This window comes from Heliangelus exortis, chromosome 2 (assembly GCF_036169615.1).
Source record: "Heliangelus exortis chromosome 2, bHelExo1.hap1, whole genome shotgun sequence".
NCBI lineage: Eukaryota > Metazoa > Chordata > Aves > Apodiformes > Trochilidae > Heliangelus > Heliangelus exortis.
In genome coordinates this window covers 89,654,347-89,678,884 of record NC_092423.1, presented here as the reverse complement: position 1 = coordinate 89,678,884, position 24,538 = coordinate 89,654,347, and the positions used below count along the sequence as shown (strand labels likewise).

The 24,538-nt window shown below is 39.2% G+C and overlaps 1 long non-coding RNA gene across 2 annotated transcripts in view; it reads right to left on the bottom strand.

The window, feature by feature from the left end:
- Positions 1-340: 340 nt before the first annotated feature.
- The window catches only part of LOC139792941 (uncharacterized), a 42,011-nt gene continuing 17,813 nt past the window's right edge, over positions 341-24,538 (bottom strand). Inside the window, exons 2-3 of one of the 2 annotated variants that reach the window (XR_011724442.1) lie at positions 4,470-4,697; positions 341-1,660 (exon numbers count right to left, since the gene is read on the bottom strand). This is a non-coding gene — a long non-coding RNA (uncharacterized lncRNA). Of the gene's footprint in view, positions 1,661-4,469; positions 5,767-24,538 lie in introns of those variants that run through there. The other variant, XR_011724441.1, reaches the window with a different exon arrangement.

Below are 24,538 nucleotides of genomic sequence, written 5' to 3'. Positions count from 1 at the left end.
CTGCTCATATATTTAAGGTCAGGGCTCTTTTGTAGAATATGCAGGCAGCATTAGGGTGCAGATTTAGTAGGTACTGGAGTATAGTATCAACTAAATGCATTCTTTAAATGTAGAACTTTTGTCTGTATCCCAGGATGCTTCTAAGCATGTAAGGTTCAAATAAGTCCTCCCTGAGCAAGGATATGAGTTCTGTGTCAGGAAGTGGCACTAACTGTGTGAAAGTAGGGAGCAGGCTAAATAGCCAGGAATATACCCATCAATATGAAAGCACTGGCTAAAATTATTAAGGGAGATGGACTACATCTTACAGAGAGAGAAATTATGCGACTATTGCACAGCCCCAAGAGATGCAATTAAATTTTATTTATATTTTACTATTTCATCCCTCCCTGAATGACATGATGTTGTGGATACTGACATGAGTCATAGTTAACTTTCAGAATATCATTAATCCCTCTGTTCTTCATCAGGTCACGCATGGTATTGATGCCTGAGATGATGAAAGGAGTTTTATTTCTCAAGCCTCTGAACTTGCTACACTCTTGTTTTTACAAAGGGAGAAATGGAATTTCATCAGAGCCATAAAAACTGCACATTGTTCTAAAAAGATATATTTTACCAAAGCACTTTCTATGCCTAGTAGTATAATATGTAGTGGACTTACTGTTGACACAGCTCTGGATATTTATATTCCTTCTGGAATAGCACAACATGACTCTGAATGTCATGTGGAGCTTGACAATAGGATTGCTACTGCAGGAAAGAGAACTGGTTCTGAACCGTGTTCTGAATTTCAATCTGCACACAATGAACATTCACATGAAGGCTGAGGGAAAATGAGAAAAAACTTACATTTTTTAAAATAGAGTTAAATTTAATGAACCATTTTTTTTCCATATTTTGTTGATTAGTGACCAGTATCGCTGAGATAACTCATTTCTAAAAGAATGTTTAAATTAATCTGTAGTAATGATGATAGCATGTAATCCACTCTTAAGGCTTCATGCTTGGAATAAGAAATGTTTATCTAGTGTGGTGTTTTAAACTGAGCAAGAGGACATATCATGTTTTTAATTCTGTTTTTATCTCTATCACCTGAGGTGTTTAAAGTGTGCAACATACATGCATTACTTTGAAATACATTTTAGTATGCAGGAAAGCATGTTTTCCATATAGGTATGTTAGATGTTTTGGTTCCAGTACCCCCAGACACACACCCAGCTTGCACTGCAGTGGATGAGGAAGCTCCTGCTTTGAAATAGCTTCCTGTACAGGCTGTCTTTTCACACCATACCCAGCTTTTAGCAAGAATCTGTCCCTGGGAACAAGTGGTGGAGGGACTGCTAATGTCTCCTTATGCTGTACAATATCACAGTTCCTCTGGCATAACTGCTGCTGGAATCAGCTCAGGGCCCAATACGGTCAGCGTAACCGAGGAAAAAATGTTGAAGCTGTTCTTACACTAAGAATCAAGCAGCATTTTTTAATTTGATCTCCAGAGCGCATATGCACTCTTTCATAGCTTCATCACACATGAGGCTCCCACCACATCAGGATCTTTTCCTTTTTTATCCCAGTCTTCACTTCCTCTTCCAGGACAGGACCCATATGTTGCGGTTGTGCTGCTCACACACTCCCAAATGTGAAGAGGATAGGCTTGCTACCAAGAGATCCAAAAAGCACAAATCAACACATATGTCTCAGAGGTGGATTTGGTGTTTTTCACCTTTCAATACACACCCCGAGGCAGGATACAAACCCAGTTCCTATTTGCCTTCTGGGAACCTGTGGCAGCCAGAGCTGTCAAAGCCACATCCTCCGCTACCTTTTTCTTAAAGCCCTCTCTGCAAGGCAGATGGTGAGCCAGGAAGGAAAAGGAAACCTCATCTGCTATGCAGGCCTTCATTTTTGGAGTTCAGAGAAGCCTGAAAGCTCTTTGATGGGTAGCTTGACAGACCTCCCCACTCACCTGGGACAATGGCCACAGCAAGGCTGGCGCAGCAAGAAGTACCACAGCTGGTGCTCACCAGAGCCACCAGTTCTGACAAATCAGCAGAGAAACTGATTCATCACATCCCTGATTCATTTCTATTTATGACTGAAATGCAAGATGCTGAACTGTGAGGGACACTGTAGTTACAGTGATGATGAACAGCACAAGTGCACATGAGCATGTATTTTATTAGAAAACTGTTGCTGTGCATGTTCATTATTTGCTGGCTGACTCCTGTAGTCAAGAAAGAATCTTCTAAAATATCACTATCTTTGAGGCACGTTTTTTCTACATTATTTTAAGAGTAAACGTTTCAGTTTTCAGAATCTCCCCCTAACCAGCACTTATGTGGACTTAGCTTTATGTTTTTTTCATAAAGATGATAGAACTACCCACTTGAAAAAAACACCTGTTTCCCTTAAGATTTAGATGCTGAATTGAAAAGTAGCTTACGAGTATCTATGATACATAGTTAAAGATCCCACCTAATTCTATCACATGCACTTGGACATCTAAGAAGAGAACAGTATAGCTGATTTGCTTCCATTATTCTAAAGACCATTGCAAGAGAAATAGAAAAAGTATCCTGTTAATTTGCAATATCTTGGAGGAATGGTGTGTGAGATATCTTCACAAGAAAGGATTAGAACTGAGATAAATTTTTAATAAACTAATTTTTTGTTCAAAAAGTTCTTATTTTTATGGCTAATGAACAAATGAACATTAATTTCTAAGGCTGAAAAGGCGTATTTCCACTAGGGGAGAGAAATAAAATAATCCAGCAGCACAGTAGCATGATGTTGTTAATTCAAATGTCTTATTATCAATTTGAGCTACCTGACTAATGAGATAGAGCAAGAAGTTTGTTAGGGAATAGGTAATCTTTTTAATATTGCAAAAAACACAATTAGACAAGGAAGATTAATATGATATTAAGAGAAATGTAATATGAATATATAAAAATGTACTTGTTATGTGTAAGTCTTAAGACATATTTATTAATTTGTTGACTTGTGAGATACAAAAGGCCAGTCCCATCTAGAAAAAAACCCTGCTGCATTTGAAGTCACTGTGTCCCCATCTATGTCCTGACTGGATCCAGACCAGGATCTACTAACTAACATTTGAACATGCCACTGCTTTATAGACTGGGCACACTAATACATAAACTACTTCAGAAAGCCTTATCTTAGAAGAATAGGTATAAGGAACTTTAGGAATGACATCTGGAAGTTTAGCTAAGTCCTCAGACTAGAATCTGGCACTATTTTACCAATGCTTCTAAATGCCCAGAAACCTCGTGGGCCCTCATGCTGCAAAGAGCCCAGCATCCACCATTTTCCAGATCTGGACTCTATGGAAAACCTGTCCTGCTAGTTTGATTTCTAACTGTACACAGCATGCTGAACTCATCTGAAAAAAACCCAGTGTTTAAAGTCTGCTTCATTTATTTACTTAAAATAAAAGCTATGACAAAGACAGTTCTAACTGGCAGAGAAATGCAACTTTCTGTTACAGCATCTTCCCACCACCTTTCAATTGCTCCTAACTTTATTATATATACTAATTTATTCTGGGTAGTAATGTTCCAATTATGCTTTCAGCACAGCAGCATTTTCTTTTGAAGTGAATCAGCAAGCTCTGTTGTATTATTTTAAACTCTGCATGGGAAGGCAAGAAGGGGTGAGACCTTTATTTAAGATAACAAGCGTTTTTCTATTACAAAATGTCTTGCTATAGTATTTAAGGAACTGTGTTTTCTCCATTATTTACCCTTTGGCACCAGGGTTGGCCTTGAGTCAAAAAGCCAGGATGCCTTTTGTTGGCTTTATAAAAGAACAGCTTCCGAGCCCTGACATTTTCTACATATGATTTGTTTTGTCCAACATGAAACACTGGAAAACCCCCTGAAGATGCCATAAAACCTACCCCTGTCTGTTCAAACATTTCAAGATTGCATTGCACATGGAGGAGGAAGAGATGCTGATTACCCAGCCACTTTTCTGTCCCCTCAAATCACCAAAACATTCCTTGGTCGGTGAGAGATGTGCCCTGAACTGACTGTGCACAACGTCCCTGCTCATTTCACAGAGCATGTGGAGTGCCACGTTTTCTGAAAGTCGTGTCTGTAGTTGGAGGGACAAAATCTCACTGATGATTTGCTGAGGACAAGGCCGGTCACCACAAAGGCTTTAGCAGATATCAAAGACCAACAAGTAATCTGTAAAGCAGCTTGTTCTGAGGACCTTTCATCCTTGCAGTGCACATTTGATGAGGGTCATCCATCAGCCAGGTTGAAGCTGATCCCATGAACTGCACAATTATTGGCTCCTGGACTGCACCTTCCAGATTAGTTTCACGCTAAAAAGAATCAAATTCATCTATTCAGGGACGCCTCCATAATATGAATCAAGGCATGATCATTAAGGATGACAAGAAAGAGCACTCCAGGGCTGCACTACTGCTCCAAACTCACCTGACAGTGTAGATGCACACAAAAGAGTTAATGGCTGTGCAGTCTGTATCTGAAAGGTGCCATTTCTCTCCAGGGAGGCTTCTTGTGTTCTGCTCTGCAGGGATCTGCATTTACAGGAGGAAGATGAAAATCCAACGTTAGGTGAAGAGCTGTGGCTCAGGTGCACTGGTGGAGTTCTCCAGCTGAAGTGAAGTGCCAGGGAGGTGTGGAGGAGTGAAGGTCAGCCTACTGACATTAACAAATAAATGTTACATCTTGAATTATATCAGTCTGAACGGTTGCTTTACTTATTAGCAATACAGTGTACAAACCCACAGAAAACAAATAGGGTAACTTCTGAACTTTGCACTCTGTTTTTAAGGATATAGGCAGGAAAGTGACAGTGTATTACTAAGTGTTTACAGAACCCTGTGAACTCCTGCACTGTTATTGATTGTCTGATAATATAGAATTATGTAGCATAGTTGTATCAATTTATCTTTTTAAAAGTTACTTTACTAGGTCTGATCATCATGTTTCCATTGAAACCAAAGCCCAGCTGATAGAAGTGCAAATACCTGGTAGCTGTGACCCAATGAGTCGTTGATTCTGAACTATTCCAACACCCCCACCCTGAGTTCTATCCCTGGGATGAGCACAAAGGCTCAGCCCTGGCAGAAATTAATTCTGCCTAGGGAAGGAGCATTTATCAGTCACCATAGAAAGTGTATCTGAAGTGAAAGTTCCCTCTCACTTGAAGCAAAAGGCTTCACAGCCCAATGCAACACTTCACTAATGCTTTTGGCTAATATTGTGAGATGCTAATTATAAGAATCCCTATGTGATATACTCAAAGGCAGATGTCAAAGATCTGTTCATATAGGGCCTTGTCTACAACAGAAGACAAGCCACATATACCCTACATAAACATTTATTTTTCCACTTGACTGTATAGGATCATCCTGGATCAACAGTTCCTTCCTTTAACATTCTTTCTCTCTGCCCTTGAAGTTTTTCAATCACAGGGCTCAAATGCTGAAGTCTATTTATTATTTATCTTATCACTGCATTTTGGGAGAGAAACACTGCCTTTCACTTAAGAGCTTGAAAAACGATGTGAAAACATTTCAAGCTGCAATCAATCCCTTCTTTTTACTGCTTGTGGGGTGTCCTGGCCTGTTGGGGTTTTAGCAGTGCACTACCTGCAATTGTCACTGCAGTTTGCAAAAGTCTCCCTGCACGATGTCAGTGTCCTATCTGAACCAGTATTTACCCATGTGCTTAATTTTTGAGGTATGTTAACATACAGACAAAAGAAAAAAAAAAAAAAGAAAACAAAAAAAAAAGAAAACACCCAATCTGATCCCAGTTTCAACAGAACACTTGTGGGATAACAAAATCCTGAAAATCCTGCAGCTGTGCAGGATGATCCGTCTTTTTTTTGCTCAAATTAATTCTATTCTCAGACATGCACCAGGCTGTTGACACAAATGTAAACATTTTTTCTGCTACCACCTACTGCAAAAGGTTTTGAGATTTGCCTTTCCTGAGCTGATCTGTCCTTTACTAAGCTGTTATGTGGGGGAACTGCTCAAGTTATTTAATACTTACATAGAGGTAACCTACTCATCTTGAATTTTGTTTATCAATGTCAGGTAAATTTTAATTTTACTTCCTGATCCTAGGACACTTGGGCTATGATGTGCAAGTTAAAAATGAAGCAGGACCAGAGAACTGAAAGGAAATTGAAAATGCAGATATGATGTGGGTGCCCAGGCACTTGCAGGGGGCTACAGGAGCCTCTGTGAGGAGAAGCCAGGGCTGCCCCCAGCCAGGCACAGCCCATTCTAGATGGTTCCAGCCATCTCCAGTGGGCCCACCACAGGGCATGGCTGAGCCCCTGAGCAAAGATGCTGACTCCTCAGGGTAAGTGTGTGTAAGAAAGGGCAAAACACTGCCTGGCAGTGAAAGGTGAGGAAAAATGTGACAGAAACAGCTCTGCAAGCCCTGAAGTGAGACCTGATGGAGGGGAAGGAGGTGCTCCAGGCACTGGAGCAGACATTGCCCTGCAGCCATTTGGAAGTTTTTCATGCTGAAGCAAGGGAACAACATGAGAAGGAGCAGCAGAAAGGAGCTTTTATGGACTGACTGCAGCCCCCACCCCCCAATCCCCATCCCAGCACCACTCAGGGTTGGAGGGGAGGCAGAGGAGTCAGGGATGAAGTAGCAAAATTGACTCTGGGAAGTAGAAAGGGTATGTGGAGGGTGTTTTAGTTCTTGTCTTTGTTTCGCACCATCCAAATCTATTTTAATTGGCAATAAATTAAATTAATCTTCCACAAGTTGTCTGTTTTGCCTGTGATGATAACTGGTAAGTGACTTCCCTGTCCCTTATCTCCTTCTCCTTATGAAATTTCAACCTATTCTCTCCCCCATCCTGTTGAGGAAGGGGAGTAAGAGAACACCGGGTGTCTGGCAGCCCACCAAGGCCAACCCACTGCAACCAGCAAGCATCTCTGTTAGACTAGAAGAAGGCAGTCAGAAAATTTTAGGAAGCTGAGAGCTAAATCATATGCTGTCATGAAACTGGATGACTTCTGAGTTGGTGGGAGTTGGATGTTGCCTTGATCCTATGACTCCGTATTAACCACCCCTGATAGCTGCAGAGCACATAATGTATTTTAAGGTACAATAAAGAATACTTTCAAGTTTACCAACTGAAGTTCAGATGAAAAGTTTAGTGTTATATTAAACACTTTGAAAAATCTTAGGGGGAACACTTGCAAAGCTTTTGGTGGGATCAGTCAGTTTCCAGCTGAACGTTAGGCAGGCTACTTCCATTCTTCTATGACAGAAGGGCTCAGCAGTGGTTGAAGAGCTATCTGTGACTTTGTGAAAAATTCAAGAGCAACTCCTATGCCACCGGGACTGCATGGACATGACTGGCAGCTGGGCAGTTCCTGAGGTTGCTCAGGAAATCCTCAGCAGTATGAGGAAGCCAGCAAGATCCAGACCCCTCGAGAATGCAGCTGCACACCAAGCCCACCAGGTGATTCCTCAGCAGATCACTTGAGAAGCCACTGGTTGCCTTCCTTTTGTGAACTACACCTGGAATTTCCATCTCTCGTGCATCCTGTAATTGCTGCCCTTGTTCCACAGCCTCAGAAGATTCAGACTCAAGATTTTAATTACGGCATAAACAAAATTGTTTGCTTTCATTTGCTTGCTTTATGCTTGACAGTGTTGCAGCTACTCTGGAAAAACTAACTTTTATATTGGTTGGATAACTCTGAATCCTCAGTGCTGACTCTAAAAATTACAGTACTTATGAATGAGACATCATAAATTTTACCATTTTAGATTTAAAGAAAGCAAAACCATCTGGATTTACAAAATTATAACAATCTGAAGTCAGTTCATGCATATCCATTAAGAAAGTTTCATAGGTTTCTGAGAGTTCTAGGTCATACGAGATGCAATTTTCTTTAGCTGTTTCCATCTTTGTATTTCAGAATGTGATATTTGTGTAAAATTCTACTTAGATTGGTATACCTTTTTCCCACTGCATATATGGAATGTCAATCATCAAGAGTCACAAAATTTCCTATAGACTGACACAGATAGCACTGTATGAACCATCTCTTTCTCATCTTGTTTAAAACAAGTCATTTATTCTGAAAATATAGATTATATATATAGTACTTTATGTGAACTGAGACATAGCAACACAAACGTATTCTATAGTCAGGAAGATAATAAAGTACTCCTACCCACATGCAAAATGTACATATTTTGCAGTAACTGCTTATAGAGTAAGCACTATTTGTCTTAACAAATGAGAATATAGTTCACCATCAACAAAAAGTGTTAAAAAGTTACTGATATCTGAGGTTAAATTTTTACTTTAGCTAACTGCTCTACAATAATGGCCACCTTTTAACACACTTCCTAAATGAAACCCTGTTAAGCAGGCAAGAACTAGTAAAAAATGTGAAAAAACTCGCTATTTCTGTTCTTAAACAGTATCAGTAGTTGGTGTCAAAATATAACATTAGAATGAACTGTTCTTTACTGGATTTCATCAGAAAAAGGACTTTTCATAAACATTTCTCTGTGGGTTTTTTGTTTGGTTGGGTTTTGGGTTTTTGTTGTTGTTTTTTCTTTTTAGTTATGATGAAATTCAGAATTTAAATACAGGAAATTTTCTTGCAAAGTGTACAAGTTGTTACTGGCTGCCATTTCAGCTGCCTAAGACAAAAATCTAGCTTCTCAGGGCTCAGCTGGTAATTAGTGCCAGAATTACACTTCAGTGTTCAGCTACCCTGGTAATTTAGATCAATCCTGCAAGCCATTTCACATGCTGTTAAGTCATTTCTTTTCTGTGACTCTCCCTAATCGTAATCCACATGATTCTTCTGGTTGTTGGACTGGAAAATTGGTTTAGTTTCTGCAAATTGTTTTAGTTTCTCCTTTTGACCCGATCCCTGGTAATGGGCAGAGGAGAGGAAGCGGGGTGCTAAGATCAAGGGTGGCACCCGGTATTGCCAATTTACCAGTCACGTGGCATATGATAATATGGCTTGACAATAAAGAAAGCTGTGTGGACACATGAAGAAAATTCATCATGGTAACTGCCCAGGGGCACGTTCCTACCCCAGAGTAAACATGATATACTTTTACAAAGAAGAAAACCATCTCTTTTTTTACCATGGGGAAATAACGTGAACCAGGGCTGCTGTCATGGAGCAGCTGATGCATGATGATTTCTTATTCTTTAGCAAGTTGTTCCTGGATCTGTAATTTCCCCTTGCAAGTACAGTAGCTGCTGATTCCCACAAATATCAGCAAATCCCTGTGTAGCTATTGGGTCCATCCTGATACTTGCCCTTTTGCATGAACCCATGGGGCAGAAGACTTGAGAGCTTAAGAGGACAGGGTTGCTGGCACAAGAAAGGAAGGCAGAAAAGATAAAGAAACTAGAGTTTTGGCCAGGAGGCTGTGCAAAAGGGAAGAGGAGGCTAAGAAGGTAGGAATATGGAGTAAAGAAGGACAAAGCACCCACAGGGCTTGGAAATGTTGAAGTGGTAGCATGCAGCTGGAAAACAGGGTATGGAGGTTGGACAGTGGAGTGGTAAGAACTGGTTTGGCTTCTGGTAGCCAGAGAGATCAGAATGGGATATGAGAGCTTCAGAGGTGGCCTCAGAGCAGGTGGTGTTACAGCAGGCTTTTGTCAGACACCTAGATAAAAAGACTGAGCAGCTGTATGTAAAAGTAACTCAAAATCAGTCCAGTGTTCTCCACATACACTGCTTTTGGAAGACAGATCTTAATCTCTCAACAAAAATGGAGCAACACAGACCTGTACTGGTATCTGGAACACTGCTCTGGTGGTTCAGGTGCTTCATGCACTCTCCTACAGAGTGTGGCTGTACAGCCTTGCTAAAAACTGCTCTGGGATGGGATCTTCTTGCTCCCTTTTTTTCTGTCTTTCTCAAATTTTTATTTTGTGTAGAACAATTAAATACCTACTGGGCCAAGAAGAATATTCTCTTTGTGGAAAGATGAATTACCCACGGCCAGCCAGAGCAGGGCACTGGACTCTGGTGTTCCAGCTCTTCTGGTTCAGGACTAGTCCAGAGTATAAAATTCATGATGTTCTGCCAGATTTAGAATGAACAAGAATGCATGACACCCTCCTGCTACAGCCCTCTGAAATAAAAGGCTGTTCTGCACTTTTTTGTTTACTACAGAAAGGGCTTAGGCACTTAAAAGAAAGGTTAAAATGTTCCAGGTCAATGAAACCCCAAACCCCTGCAGCCCAGGATTAGGTGGCTAAATGCTAAGGATGGTGCTACTTAAGAGGCTCCTGTGTTTCCCACGAGGTAGATGAAGTGACTCCAGTGAGATCACAGACTTAGGAGCATCCTGATCTTAGACATCCATATCTCTTCAAGGAAACAAAATATACTATGTGGAAATGAGGATCTTACAAGCTTTTCTAGCCAAGAATTAGGTATATTAGTTACCTAAAGAACATCAGCAAGCAATGTGCACTGCTTATGTGTCCTTAAACTGATAGTCCATGTAGATAGATGCACCATTATGTTACACTGCTGTATGAAAAATAGCACCATAAGTTCAGATTTATAGAGAACAATATTAGTACTTTAAAGAAGGAGAACCTTCACAATAAAAATGTCACTATTAGCATTTTAAAAGAAAAAAATGATACACTTGAGAGAACTGAGTAGCCGGTTATAATGGCTTTATTAAAACTCACAGCATGCTGAACTCACACATTAAGAAATGAGAGCCTTGCTGCTGTTTACAGACATTAGAATTTTTTTTTTATGAATACAGAGAATATTTTGCCACCATACTAAATTATTAAAAAGAAAACAGGGCAGCTAGTGTAATGAAACTGCTAAAACAACTGTTAAAAACACTTCAAGGAACAAATGTAACCATGCTTTCACTGCTTTGTTCCTCTAGTGATGGCAAACAGGAAATTTTTATATATATATATATAAAAAAATATATATATACATATATATATATATATATATACACACACCTTAACTCATATGCAAATAGAAGATCTTATGTAGTAATGCAGACTTCAGTCAGAGATTCAATATCAAATGTCTTATTTAGGGCAAGACAGAATCTGGTCTCTCAAAAGATCCCAGTTGAACAGGGCATGTATTTCTACTTGCTTCCAATATTTTGTTACTCACAGCCCTTTAGAGGCATCCATTCATCTTAAAATGTATAGCCAGACTGTATGCATTTCCTGCCCAAGAATATTCTATAGGAACATTTAAAATGCTGCATCTTGCTATTCACTCCATATAAAATGACAGTAAATGTAATAACCTTTCCTGGAGGCAATGGGAAGGTGCATGTCTGTGCAGTGATGAGAACTTCCTGACAGCATCACTGAGCTCTCATTTGCCACTAGTTTTACACAATTCTTATTTCTCTAAGACATATATGCATAGCATAGCAGTAGAATAAATCTAAGGCAGGCAAGCAAGAAAGTACAATGTGTTTTCTCTAACTGTACTATTAATCATTACTCAGTCTCTGTTACACTGACTACTGCAGCATAAATTTAATTTCTGGAAGAAACTCTGGTATACCAGGTCATTATCTTATCACCAGTTAGCATATTCTTACAGATTTTTTTTCCTTGCTAAATCTGGTATACTTAAATCTTCTAAAACAGGTCCAAGGACCATTCATTGGCCACATGAGGTCAAATGATACAGCATGCTTCATTTCTAGATGACTCTGTCTCTCTCTCCTCCCCCAAGTGGCTCTGTCTGCACTGCCTTAGGAGAACTGTCCCCTCACACTTCTGTCCCTCAGTGCCCAGGCACTGCCTGGTAGGGAGCTACTTGGCAGAAGCCAAAAATGTGGAAGGAGTATGTAACAAACAACACGGATCACCTCAGGCTAGTGGTCAAGCCTTTACTCCCACATTGATTCATTAACTAGTGCAGATGTAGGTGTAGTGACAAGTAAGGTCTTTCCAATGCTTCAGCTGGAATATTTAGCATATAGAATCATAGAATCATAGAACTGTCTGGGTTGGAAGGGACCTCAGAGATCATCAAGTCCAACCCTTGATCCACTACCGCTGCAGTTACCAGACCATGGCACTGAGTGCCACATCCAGTCTCTTTTTAAATATCTCCAGGGACGGAGAATCCACCACTTCCCAGGGCAGCCCATTCCAATGCCTGATCACCCTCTCCATAAAGAAATTCTTTCTAATGTCCAACCTAAACCTCCCCTGGCACAACTTGAGACCATATATTCATGCAGTGGCTTCTCCCCTTATTTTTTAATTACTTCCTATTGCTGTGAAAGGACTTGGATCACACTAGGGTGAAATTTCCATGCATTTCTGTGTTTCTTTCAGTACTTCAGTCATACAAAAGCAGATTTATCTGTCTAATATCGGTCTCATGACGGTGCAGTGTTGTGAGAGTTTTTGGAAGAAAACGGACATGTGAGCAATCCTGACTATTTAGCTTTAGCCAGAGTGAGCTAAGGGCCTTGAGGCCCAGCTGCAAGGCTACTGAAAGATGAGCTTCGGGCAAAAGATAAGGGAGTTGGCAGCAGAATAGAAGAACAACAGGATGGGAAAGTGTCACATAGACAGCGCATAAACAGTTGTATTTAACCAGTTAGATAGTGCCCTGTGGCATATGAAGAATGTGCTGTACTAATCAGCAATATGCTTATATTATGCTGTCAGCCTGACTGTGTATTAAAAGGGCTACTGCTGCTCTCAATAAACGGTAATACTTTGATTAAAGTAATCTGCGTGTTGTCCACTGCGCTCTTCCTGACAGTGCAGCAAGGTATTATAAATTATATGGCAAGAAATTTGGGTGCCCCACTTCATCAGCCCCACTTCATCAGCAGTTCATTCATACTCCCAAAATGTCAGGAAGAAGAAATCAGGCAGGAGCCTGAACTTCACTATCATGCTCTGAACATTGCCCAGTGCTTAACCCTGGGCCCAAGAGTGTTTTCTAAGAGTTGGGCACCACATCAAGTAGGGGCTCAAGTGCTGGCTTCATCTCAGGGTTTATGTATGTCCTTAAAAAGACACTGGAGGATATGAAGAAGAATTAATTGGAACATTCTCAGGGCTTGTGACAACTGGTTCACAGGTACTTAAGTAGCAGGTAAGGGCTAGATGCTTTTTATTCTTGCAGCTGTAACATAGGGTTGTGTCAGGGTCTGAGTAAACCCAGACTGGGATTTCCACAGCATGTGGCATTTTGGTTATCATTGGGCTCCTGCAGCCACCTCTAAAAAGGTCTGTACAACCAAGTGTTAATCAGACCAGCTATCAGGGGCAGGAGCAGCATAAGCCCCTTCTTTATTTCTACACTGATTGCAAGAATACTGAAGTCACTGAAGGTCTTTTTACTGATATTCAGGGAACTTTGGATCAGACCTTGGGCATAGCTCAGTTATGGCAGACACTAATGATATTACTTATGCTCTTGTGATATGGTATCATTTTCATGTAATATTGTAGACATGGTGTATTAGTAATGGATACTGTTTGCATTTCACTTTCAACCAAAGTATATCTGTAACAAACACTGTATCTGGTTAGCCCTGATTTTTCTTATTTCCGCAATATTCTCATGCCATAACAGTAAAATCTTGTAATTCCCTTTCAAATCCTGCTGGACATTCTGACTCCATGACATTAATCAGTAGCAAAGTGTTTGTGTTGGCTGCAGCACACCTTTTGTCATTTTAAAATACTCTCCTTTCACATTATGTGTTCTGCTTTGTTACTTTCTTAATGTTCACAAAATCCTCTTACTTTACAGTACTCTATACATAGAACGTGCACAATATTCCTCTTTTAAAGTTCTTATTATATACAGATTTCTCTCCTCTCCCACATATACTGTCTTAATTTTCATCACTGCTGTCAAGATTGTCAAGAAAAATAACAAAATCTGAACCAAGGATTCAGGCTGCAGATATGCTGCAGCAATACAGCAAGTCACACTTTACATATATTTCCTTAGGTAGAGCCATGGCTACTGTTTATCCTGTAACACTGAAGAGATTTTGAGCTGCTTAACCCATATGAGGCAGGACAATATACATTGTACTGCATGATGATGGCACAGCACTGTTATCTGTCCCTCCCATATTAAATGTAGATCACAGATTACTGTTGAAAAGGTAGGGATGCTATACCCTAAACTCCTCATACTTACTCAGGTTGCTCACCAGGCCCACTAAAGGACAGGAAGGAGATGCTTTCCTTCCACTGCCTCAGCTGGGAAGACCTAAAATTCTCTTTCCTATGCTGCTGCTCTCAGCAGAAGAGAAAAAAAAATAGCAGATTGCCTCATCATGTTGCCACTGCAGGTGCTTATAGAGGGAGAAGGCGGTGCAAAGCAATGCAGGGTGTAAAATGGTAGGAAAGAAGACAGAGAATGCTGTGTTGAGGCTGATGTAGGATGACTTCACCTTTGGCTTAAACCTTTAACATGATCTGTTTCTTTTTGAGCATGCTGCAGCTGACTCCATGGGGAGTCCACTCCTGCACTGAGCTCCGTTACTCTCTGCACAATCCCACAGTGTGTGGCATCCTTGAAAAGAGGGCTAGAAGGGGCAGATGTGGCAAAAAGTCCCAGAATCTCAGATACAGCTATGTTCCTACTTGTGGTAAAGAAAGTATTAGAGGTACCATTAGCAGTGCAATGCAAATGTCTTCTGAGCCTGTGAGGATGGTAGAACAAATCAAAGTTAGGAATTGTGACTTTGTTTGCCTATTTAGCATGGGGAAAGGAGTGTGCTAAATCTAACCTTTTATTAAGGAAGGAAGGTGCTGGTCACTGATGTTCAGTGCTCCTTTACAACACTCAGAAACTGAGTTTGCCCCAGGTACAGGAATTTTTATTTCTAAAAGTTACCACCGTTAATCTCGACTTAGAAAAGCTCATTAAAACATCACCTTCATTAATGTTTTAGTGAATTCTTCTGGACTTTTTCAAACAGATCGTGTATCTTCTGCAGGAATTTATCTCTAACTCAGTACACAGTCAGGGTCAGTTACTATAATTCAGTTTTCTTATACCCTAAAAATGTTATTCTCCATGTTAGTTTTCTTATTCTCTCTATCCTGATACATCCTGCTTCAATTTTTGATGAAGAAGAAGAATAGAAAAACCAGCTATATAACAAAGATACTTTCAAACTACCCTGGTTTACTTGTCTTTCCAGGTCCCTCTATAATTTTATTAAGATTGGGGGTGAAGACAATACTCCTCAAATTTCATTATAAGTATTACATTGCAGAAAAGATCAGGTCATAGTAGACTCATTTCTTTAAAATTACTTAATGCAAGCCATTTTTCAAGTTACTTTTTAGTTCACAGTGTTCTTACAGAGCTCTCTGTGTTAGGAGGGCACAATTAGCTAAGTACATTTCTAGTGCTGTGCCACAAAAACTTGAAATTATTCAATTTTTGCTCAACTGAAATGCAAACCTCTTTACAATGACTACTCTGCAATTCGATGGCACTATCTTCTTACCCTCTCCGCATCTGCCACTCCTTTCTTCAGATAATTGATAGAACAAAGAGAGTAAAATCAGCAGTTCTTCAGCAGCACTATTTTTCCTGCATAAAAGAATATGGGTAACTTGCAACTGTTCTCATATTTTTTCTCAGTAATCACGAGGCCATGTATTTAAGCCAAACATATACCCATTATCAGACCACTGGCAGATGCTAACAGGCAGAATATTAACTTACACAGTGATAATTATGTTTAACCAATATTAATGGGTAAGGAATAATTATTATGAAGGTCAATACAGCATGTGTAAGTTTTTAGCAATTCAATGTTTTTTGCTTGTCAGGAAAAAAACAAAAAAACAAAACAAAAAAACCCCATAGAGCTGGACTGCTGCCCTGAGGAAGCCATAAGAAAATTCATTCCAGGAGGGAAATGAAGGTGACTGAGCCTTAGAACTCATGGAAAGAAATCAAACCACTTCACCCAGAGGTGGAAACATCATGCACTGCAGTATATTTCTTCCATGGAGACAGAGATGACAGAGATTTGTTGCAAATGATCCCTGGTCAAATGTCCAAGTGTGCTGGGAAAACCTTCTGCTTATCCATGGCCATCAGTCAACCTGTCTTAAGGTGAAAGGTTTATTAGCTTCATAGCTAGAGAAAATAAAAGTGCTCATATAAAGAGATAGTGATTATTTCTGCTTAAGATTTACGACCTTTTTCATGAGAAGGAGAAAAAACACTGTATTCTCATCTGAAAAGTCACTTGTCAATTCTCAGAAGTATATTTGGCTTGTTCACTTGGATACTGTGGATTATCTAACTGCTGGTTTGTTCTATATGGGTGTATACACACTTTAAAAAATACAAATATATACATAAATACATTAATGTGTGTTATTTATATGGGCAGCATTCCAGGTATAGTTAAGGATGTTTTTTAATGAGCAAATGAGCATTTGATATATTCTGAGAATTCCCTGAAATGAGAGAGGAGATTCTACAACTAAGTATTCCAAATGGTCAGGCTAAGGGCTTATTTATGAACTAACTTTCCAAATATCTTATTAATGACATGTACTAACTGTTTTTTTAATAATATTATGACTAAGATTTTTCAACAGCTCAGTTTTTCAACACATACCAAAACTGTGATATCACTTACCAGTACTAACTATTATTGTAATGTGCTTGCTTTTCTAAGAAAAGTTTGTGTAGCTATGGTTGCACTTGTGACACTGTAGCTTCTAAATTTTTGTAATATAAATTGCATTTTTATGCATTCAAACTACACTTTCCTAGGTCACAAATGGTTTAATGGATAAATATGACCAACATATTAAACAAACCATGTGATGCTGATTTGAATATGATTTGTGAATTTATGGTTCAATGTATCTGATTTGGTTCAGCAGTCACTGATAAAGGCCAAGACCAAATTCAACCTAGTCCTTGTAAGAAAATTAACTTGTAGTCTAGGGACAGAAAGGATTATATTAGAGCCTGGAAAAATAAATACTAGATGCTAAGGAAAACCTGTGACTGCTAAGATGCACTACAACAAATGGTGAAAAGTAAGTTTTAACAACAAAAATATTAAGTGGTATGCTCACACATAAAAAGAGGCAAAGATAGTGTTATCCTGATAGTGTTTCAATGCAACTTTAATTACATATTTCCAATAACTGGCCAAGTAAGTTGTCTAGCTAAGATACCAAACACTAAAAGAAAACAAAAAACCCCAAACAAACAAACAAACAAAACCCAAGGAGGTACAAAGGAGTAGAAGACATAATCTATTTTTGTCTTTGGGAAGACATAATCTATTTTTATTTCACACTTTACTTAGGTCCTATTCATACCCAGATAAATATTTGAAGTGCTCAGACACATCATTTAGGTTGGACCTGGACAGTAACCTGAAATGTATAATTTAGTTTCTATTTGGTTCGGTCACACACCAAACCATATATATGAAATAACCATTTTGACTAGGAAGGAATAATACTTTCACAAAAGGCTTTGTTTTTCTTGGTGTGGAATTACAAACATTAAATTTATGGCTGATTTCAGTCTATTAGAGTTTATGTGACCTGTTTATCCAAGTCCTGAAATGATGACTTTGTTCTCAAACAAAGTGATCCTAATTGCAATTAAAAAATGCATACCTCAGAAATGTATCATTACTGAACAGGATCTGCTATCAGGGTGCTACAATGCAAAACAATTTCAAACAATGCTTGAAATTGCCTTATTTGAACTTTTTCATGACCTCTCCTGCTACCAGAGCCCAAAACACTATCACCAAATTCTTTCACAAATTCCACACAAGGAGAGTTTAATTCTGTAACAACAAGTTTACTTATTTGATATATTTGGCAATTCATGCCATTTTGATTTAGAAGCAGGAGACAGCAATATGTTGGTATCACACACAGAATACAATTGCAGCATACAGCTAAACCACAAGACAAATGGCATGCCCATTGCTGGTCCCCACGTGCTCACCATCCTGAAGGATATCTTTGAAGTGTTCAATGGCTCTGCCATGAGACCTCTTGACCTTTCCTTATAGGCTAGACCTTTCCTAAGGTAGACTAAGATTCAGGAAGCTGCATGCTGCTCTGGCTCTGCAGGGTAAATAGTGGGATATTGAGACTTAAAAGAATGCATTTTCTATTTTTCTAATTTTTCAGTATTTGACTTTTGAGTCCTGTGGTCCTTTCACACAGTTACCTCAATACAACTTAAATTTTACTTTGCAGTAGTACTCAAAGGAACCAAGTACCTCTGTAATTTCATTGCATTTGGCATTGTCTGAAAGCTCATAAATATGTATTTCAGATCTGTAATCTCAAGAAAGGAGTGACTAGTATACAGACAACATGTTGACCATAGTCTGCTAAATGCATGCATTTGCTTCCTAGGTACTTTCTTATTTTCTCTTTTGCAAAACCTTATTCCTCACCATAGACTTTAAACCCAGTAGATTTGCAGAAATTCTAGTTTTCTAGTTTGCCAGCCTACCAAGATTTAGTATTTCAGGAACATTATCCATGCTTTTCAAAGGAAAAGTTAAAAACTAGACCTTTTCATTTTGCAAGGCATTTTTAAGAAATTCATATTCCAAACTGTACCTTCCAAAAGATACATTCCTTAATACTCTTCTTAATTTGGGTCAATTGTCCTCTTTCTTTAATGGCTAATCTCCACCATTCAGATCCCAAACAGTATTCTCACAAGGCATCTGCCCTTCCCACATGCAAACACTTGGTGTTTGTCTTTGCTGAATTCACAATGTCCCCATCTCTCCAGGCTGTCTGGACTGCTCCAGGTAACAGTCCTGCCTGTGAGCACATCAACCCCTCCCCCGTGTTCAGTGTCATCTGCAAAGCAGAGGATCAAGCACTCTGTTGCCTCCTCCAGATGTTCAACACCACAGGACCCATCCCTGGGCTACTGGACTCCAGAAGCAGTACAATTCCCTTCTCAGCTCTCCTCAGAGCCCCAGCCACTGGGCTGCTGTCTTTCTCTTTGGGGGGAGCTGCAAGAGTGGACCCAGCTCCTCGGTTCTGCTGTCAGAAATGGCTGAGGAGAGGGAAGAAGTCACTTTCCTTCTCCCACTGGATAACGTAAATGTAAAATGTAGGATAAACCCCAAGTTAGATAAATAAGACAGACATCAATTATTTCAATTATGAGGCTTTAGAAGAGCACATAGTCCCTGCTCATTAGCCTGAGGGCTCCACTGTGCCCTGTTAGCCTGAGTGTGAATTCCAGCACACTAGACTGCATCACTTTTCTACAGAGATGCTAATTCATGTCTGGTTTTCTGGGAAAATTCACTCTTTCTTTCTACACAGGCACCTAACCACATTAGTCTCGGCTGTTGTCTCCTCTGTCTCCCCACTACTGGTGGGGATTACCAATGTAGTCTGAATCTGGATATGGGGAAAAAAAAATGCAGAAACAAAAAATAGCCAGTTTGACTAAGAAAAAGGCAAGGACTTGAACATCTTTCCATTGGATCAGAAATTTCATCCAGCACCTATACAATCCTTACCAAAATTTCTTTGAATCTTACATGTTTCCATGAAAAAAAAAATGGCTTTGATAAATAGAAATTTCTAATGCAAATAACCTATTGCTATAAATATAGTACAGTCTTAATTCACTGATTGCTGATCAGATTCTAAGGCTTGCAATCTTTTCATCGTAATACTAAATTAAAGTAATGGATCAGTCCCCAGCTCCACTACAGACTGAAAAGCAGTCAGGAAATAGCTCTACTCCTATGGCACTAAGCAAGTCACAAAGCCAAGAACAAAGCTGTATGAGATCCAGAAACAAGGCAATAACTGTTTCATGCCTCCAGTAAAGACATACCTAATGCTATTGATTTTCCATTGGAGTAATCTCCAATGTAAATGACTCAGTGCCAGTACAGCACTCCTAAGTGACAAAACCCTCCTACTTCTGGCTTGTATCCTTGTAGAGACTGCAGCAGGGCCTGTCACTGGGTTGATCACAGAATCACAGAAAGTTAGGGGTTAGAAGGAACCTCAAAAGATCGAGTCCAACCTCCCCCCCCCCCCGCCAGAGCAGAGTCATCTACAGGAGGTCACACAGGAACACATCCAGGTGGGCTCTGAATGTCTCCAGGGAAGGAGACTCCACAACCTCCCTGTTCAGTGCTCTGTTACCATCACAGTGAAAACATCCCTCCTTAGATTTATATGGAACCACCTATGCTCCAGTTCATAACCATTGCCCCTTGTCCTATTGTTAGTAACCCCTGAGGAAAACTTTACTCTGCCCTCCTGGCACTCACCCCTTACATATTTATAAACATTAATGAGGAGGTCACGCCTCATTCTCCTCCAAGCTGAAGAGCCCCAGCTCCCTCAGCCTTTCCTCATAAGGGAGATGTTCCACTCCCTTCATCATCTCGGTAAGAGTATACAGAACAGAACAAAGGAAGCTCTCACAAAGAGCTTCTTAGGGTCTCCTGTAGGAGTCCACATACACCTCTCAACTTGATCCTACTTGTCTGGGGAAAGTTCCAGAGACCGCATTCTGGTTGAATTGACAGTATAGGAGGCGTGGTGCAAACACTAAGCTGCACACAATGCCTGCCTCAAAGAGTTTACACTGCAGTTTTTAGAAATTTAAACCACTCATAAATTCAAAGGAAGTTCAAATAAATTATACTGTTGTGAAAAACATTCAGGACATCGCTCTTTTTTAATAATGGAGTCAGAATCATGTCACATATTTGGCCTTAAAGTAGTCTCCAGGAGTGTATCTTCGTGGTCCCTACAATGATCACAGCATGTTAAGAGGATCCTGCCTACAGCCCTTCCCTCTGACCTGGGAGAATCTTGCTTGAAAAGTTTAGTTACAGAACACTGAAGTGCAGGTATTTTCTTTAAATTAATATTATTTAAAAACTAATTGGTGATGTTAATTCTGTTTTCCCCCTCTAATCACCAATGTATAATGCAAATTTAACTACATTTTAATTGCATTATGAAGGTGGAAGATATTTTCTGAAAGCTTTCTCTTGCTCTTAGGGAATTAATCTCATTAGTATTTAATAGTTTATCTATCTGCTTAAATTCATCATTTATGATTATAAGAACGGAGCTCAAAGTTTAACTACTTTTAAAAAAATGTAATGCTTGTAAATTATACATGTTCTACTAAATCTTATAGCCATTAAAATGGAAGAGATGTATAACATTCCAATGTAATTTTGGCAAAACATTTTAAAGAAACTGGATTTTGACTCGCCTGAAGAAATGCTGAATTAATGCAAATGAACACATTTCTCAAATCGAAAGTAGCTAGAATGCTAATTTCAGGAAAGATTTTGACATTGACAGAGGATACCTCTTTCTTGCCCAAAAAGGAAGGTGTGCAATCATTCCTTTTGGAACTCCTCAAGAGTTAATGACCTGATTCTAGTCCCTACAGCAGCAATGGGAAAAACTTTTCTACTTGGATCCTTGGCATTTAGGTTTAGATAGCCACATGCATTCTCTAAAAGAAGGGTGTCAGAGAAGTGGCTTTCGCTGTTGATAGCTCCTTGACATGAGTGATGCAATTCACATCTCAAAGCAGCTGTTTGGGTCCTTTCTGTGAGCTCAGGTAGGTAAATTTCTTTGGTCATGGTTCCGATTAGCCTGTGGGCTAGAGATCCACCCATACAGGAAAAAAACAAGAGAAAAGAAGTCCACCCCCAAAATCTTGACATTCTTACGCAACAATGAATGTGAGTACTGTGTGATTCTGAGTGAAAAGTACAAACACAAAAGTTGAGCTGTAGAAGCAGAGAAACAAATACAGGAACTCTCTTGGACAAATATGGTGAAGTAAACCAACCCGAGGCTGCCTACTTGAGATCAGATCATGTTTAGAGGAAGGCAGCTGCCCAGTGGAAGACTCCCTTTTGAGAGATGGAACAAGAAGATCCTGATGCAGTTTTTTGAGGAGGGTGATGCAAATGGTTGTTGCCTACCAGGGTTTCACAAAAGCGTGTCCTTCAGAAGCAGCTGAAGGAGCTCTCTTCTTTCTTTGTGTATGCAAGAAGAAAAGAACTCTTGCAGATACATTTATCTAGATAAACAAATTTTCCCCAAGTTTCTCTAGACACATTTGAAGAGCAATTGCAACAAGTACAAATTTGTATTTGATAGAACAGTAGGTTCTGAGAGAGGTTCAGAAATTAGGACAGCTCTTTTTCCATGCAGTCAGCTTTCCCTCCAAACTCCTAATTTCACTGCTGAGGAGTTTCCGTGATACACAATGCCAGAAGCTGGAGCAAGAGATCCAAGTAAACTGATGATGCCCTGCCTACTGAGCACCCAGCAAAACTGCCTTTGGAGTAGATGGGTAGACCCCTCAAAAAGAGATGTGAAAGGCCTGCAAAGAAGCATGTAAGCAGCTGCAACTTTCTTAGTGGAGTCTGTCTTCTCATAAGGCAGGAAATTCTTACAAACCCCACTTAAATAGTGGAATCCGCTTTCTTCCACATTTCTGGGTGCAGAAACAACCTGAGTTATTTTTAAACAGAATACATAAACTTACTGTCCCCTGATGAATGCTTAACTGTGACACACAGATGCTGGCAATGGTGGGATCTCAAGTACTGTTGAACAAACAGCTCATTTCAAGTAGTAGGCTTGGCACCTGCTTTCTGAGAGTACTTCTGAAGTAGCTCATGAATACCTAGGGTAAACTCTAAAGACAACTGACCTTTATCCCAATCATTTCTCTGAAACCTCTGGGAAGAACCCAGAAGGTAATTTGCAATTTTCCTGCTGCCAAGAATGGCTTTAGAAATGCTGCACTACACAGCCTGGTAGCTATAATGGTTTAGAGTAACTCAAGGTTTGGTGACGCATTTTGGAGTAAAGCTTCTTAAGTCAATTCCATTTTTTCAGCTTTGAATATTTTTAACTTAGCAACTATATCACCATCCTATAAGTAATAAGATGAAAAATTAAATGTAGATGTAATTTATAATCTCTCAGACAGTACAGCAGCTCCCACCAATAAATAGTGGAAAAATTTTCACTGGGTGTAATCAAAATTATACTGAAGGAATAGGGTTAAGGATTAAATTTCCAGGCATGCAGAATTATCTTTTCCATTTTTGTGTAATTTGGCTGACATATATTTCCTTTTTATATCTTATACAGTGTTCATTATTTGCCTATACCTGTAATTCTTCCTGTGTCTATAGTAATCAAGGTCATAACTATCCACAAGGAGTCTGTAAATAATTAGGGTAGATAGTTACAGCTTCAGTGACTCCAACACAACTGAAACCTAAGGACTGATCTGTGATTTGACTGTGTTATAAACTATACAGCATGAATACAAATGAGGCAGTTTACCAGGTGAATTAACTCCTTATAAATCATGGTAATATTTTAATAAAAAATTGATTCTGTAAACTTAACACTGCTGATTTAAATAGATGTGATGAAAAGACAAAATAAGCTACCAGAAGTTTTAGCTGAGTATATTTAATACTTGGAGATGACAGTGTAAATCCACAAACCTTTTATCTGCTAGTAGCGAAGTCCAGAATAAAATAAATTCTATAATAATAACATGCAAGCTAAAATTATTTTCCTTGTTTTAAGTATCAGACATGTAACACCTGAGATTCAAAGTGTAAAATATGAAAGCACAAGGCATAAAAACCTTATGACATGTTTAAAAACAAAAAGAGAAATAGGAATGGAAAAAATCAAGAAGACTTTATTTTTAATTTAATACTGACAGAAATAATAATGAGGTTTCTGTTCATTTGTGAATAGCTCATATACTCAGGTAATCTTTCTGGCTTGTATGAACAATCTTGTTGAGCAAAATTCAGCCAAAAAAGTGATTAAGTATGTGCTTGGACAAACTGTCAGTAGCAAAGCTGGATTCAAGCAAGAAATGTAGAAAATGACTCATACACACTACTGAGCTGCAAGAAAGAATTGCTAAATTAACATTGGTTATTTGACTTCTCTGAATACAACTTCTCAGTATTTCTATTATAATCTCCCATTTATTACTTGCCTTCCCACACTGCTTATAAACTCTTACTTCTACATTTACCTCTGTTCTCCCCAAACTACATTCCAGTTTAGTAGTAAGGTTCTTTGGAGATCCCCTTCTAATGTTCAGTCTCTGAGTAATCACTTCATGAGATCATCACCATTCCACAACAGGGACTCACAGTTATTGTACCTTATTGAAATGAGATAAAACCAAGGCAGACAATATTGATTTTACAGATATTTGAATACAGAAAGAAATACAGAACCAGATTTACAGGAACACTAAGGATTTGACTTTACATTTTAAAAGCTTTATTTGCTATGAAACCAGGGAGTGTCTGGTGTTAAACTAGAGTTGGCTATGTAGACATGGAGGGCTCCAAAGAATATAGCTGTAGTGGTCTAACCTAGCAGCCAGAAAAACACCACACAGTTGTTCACTCACTCCTCCCTA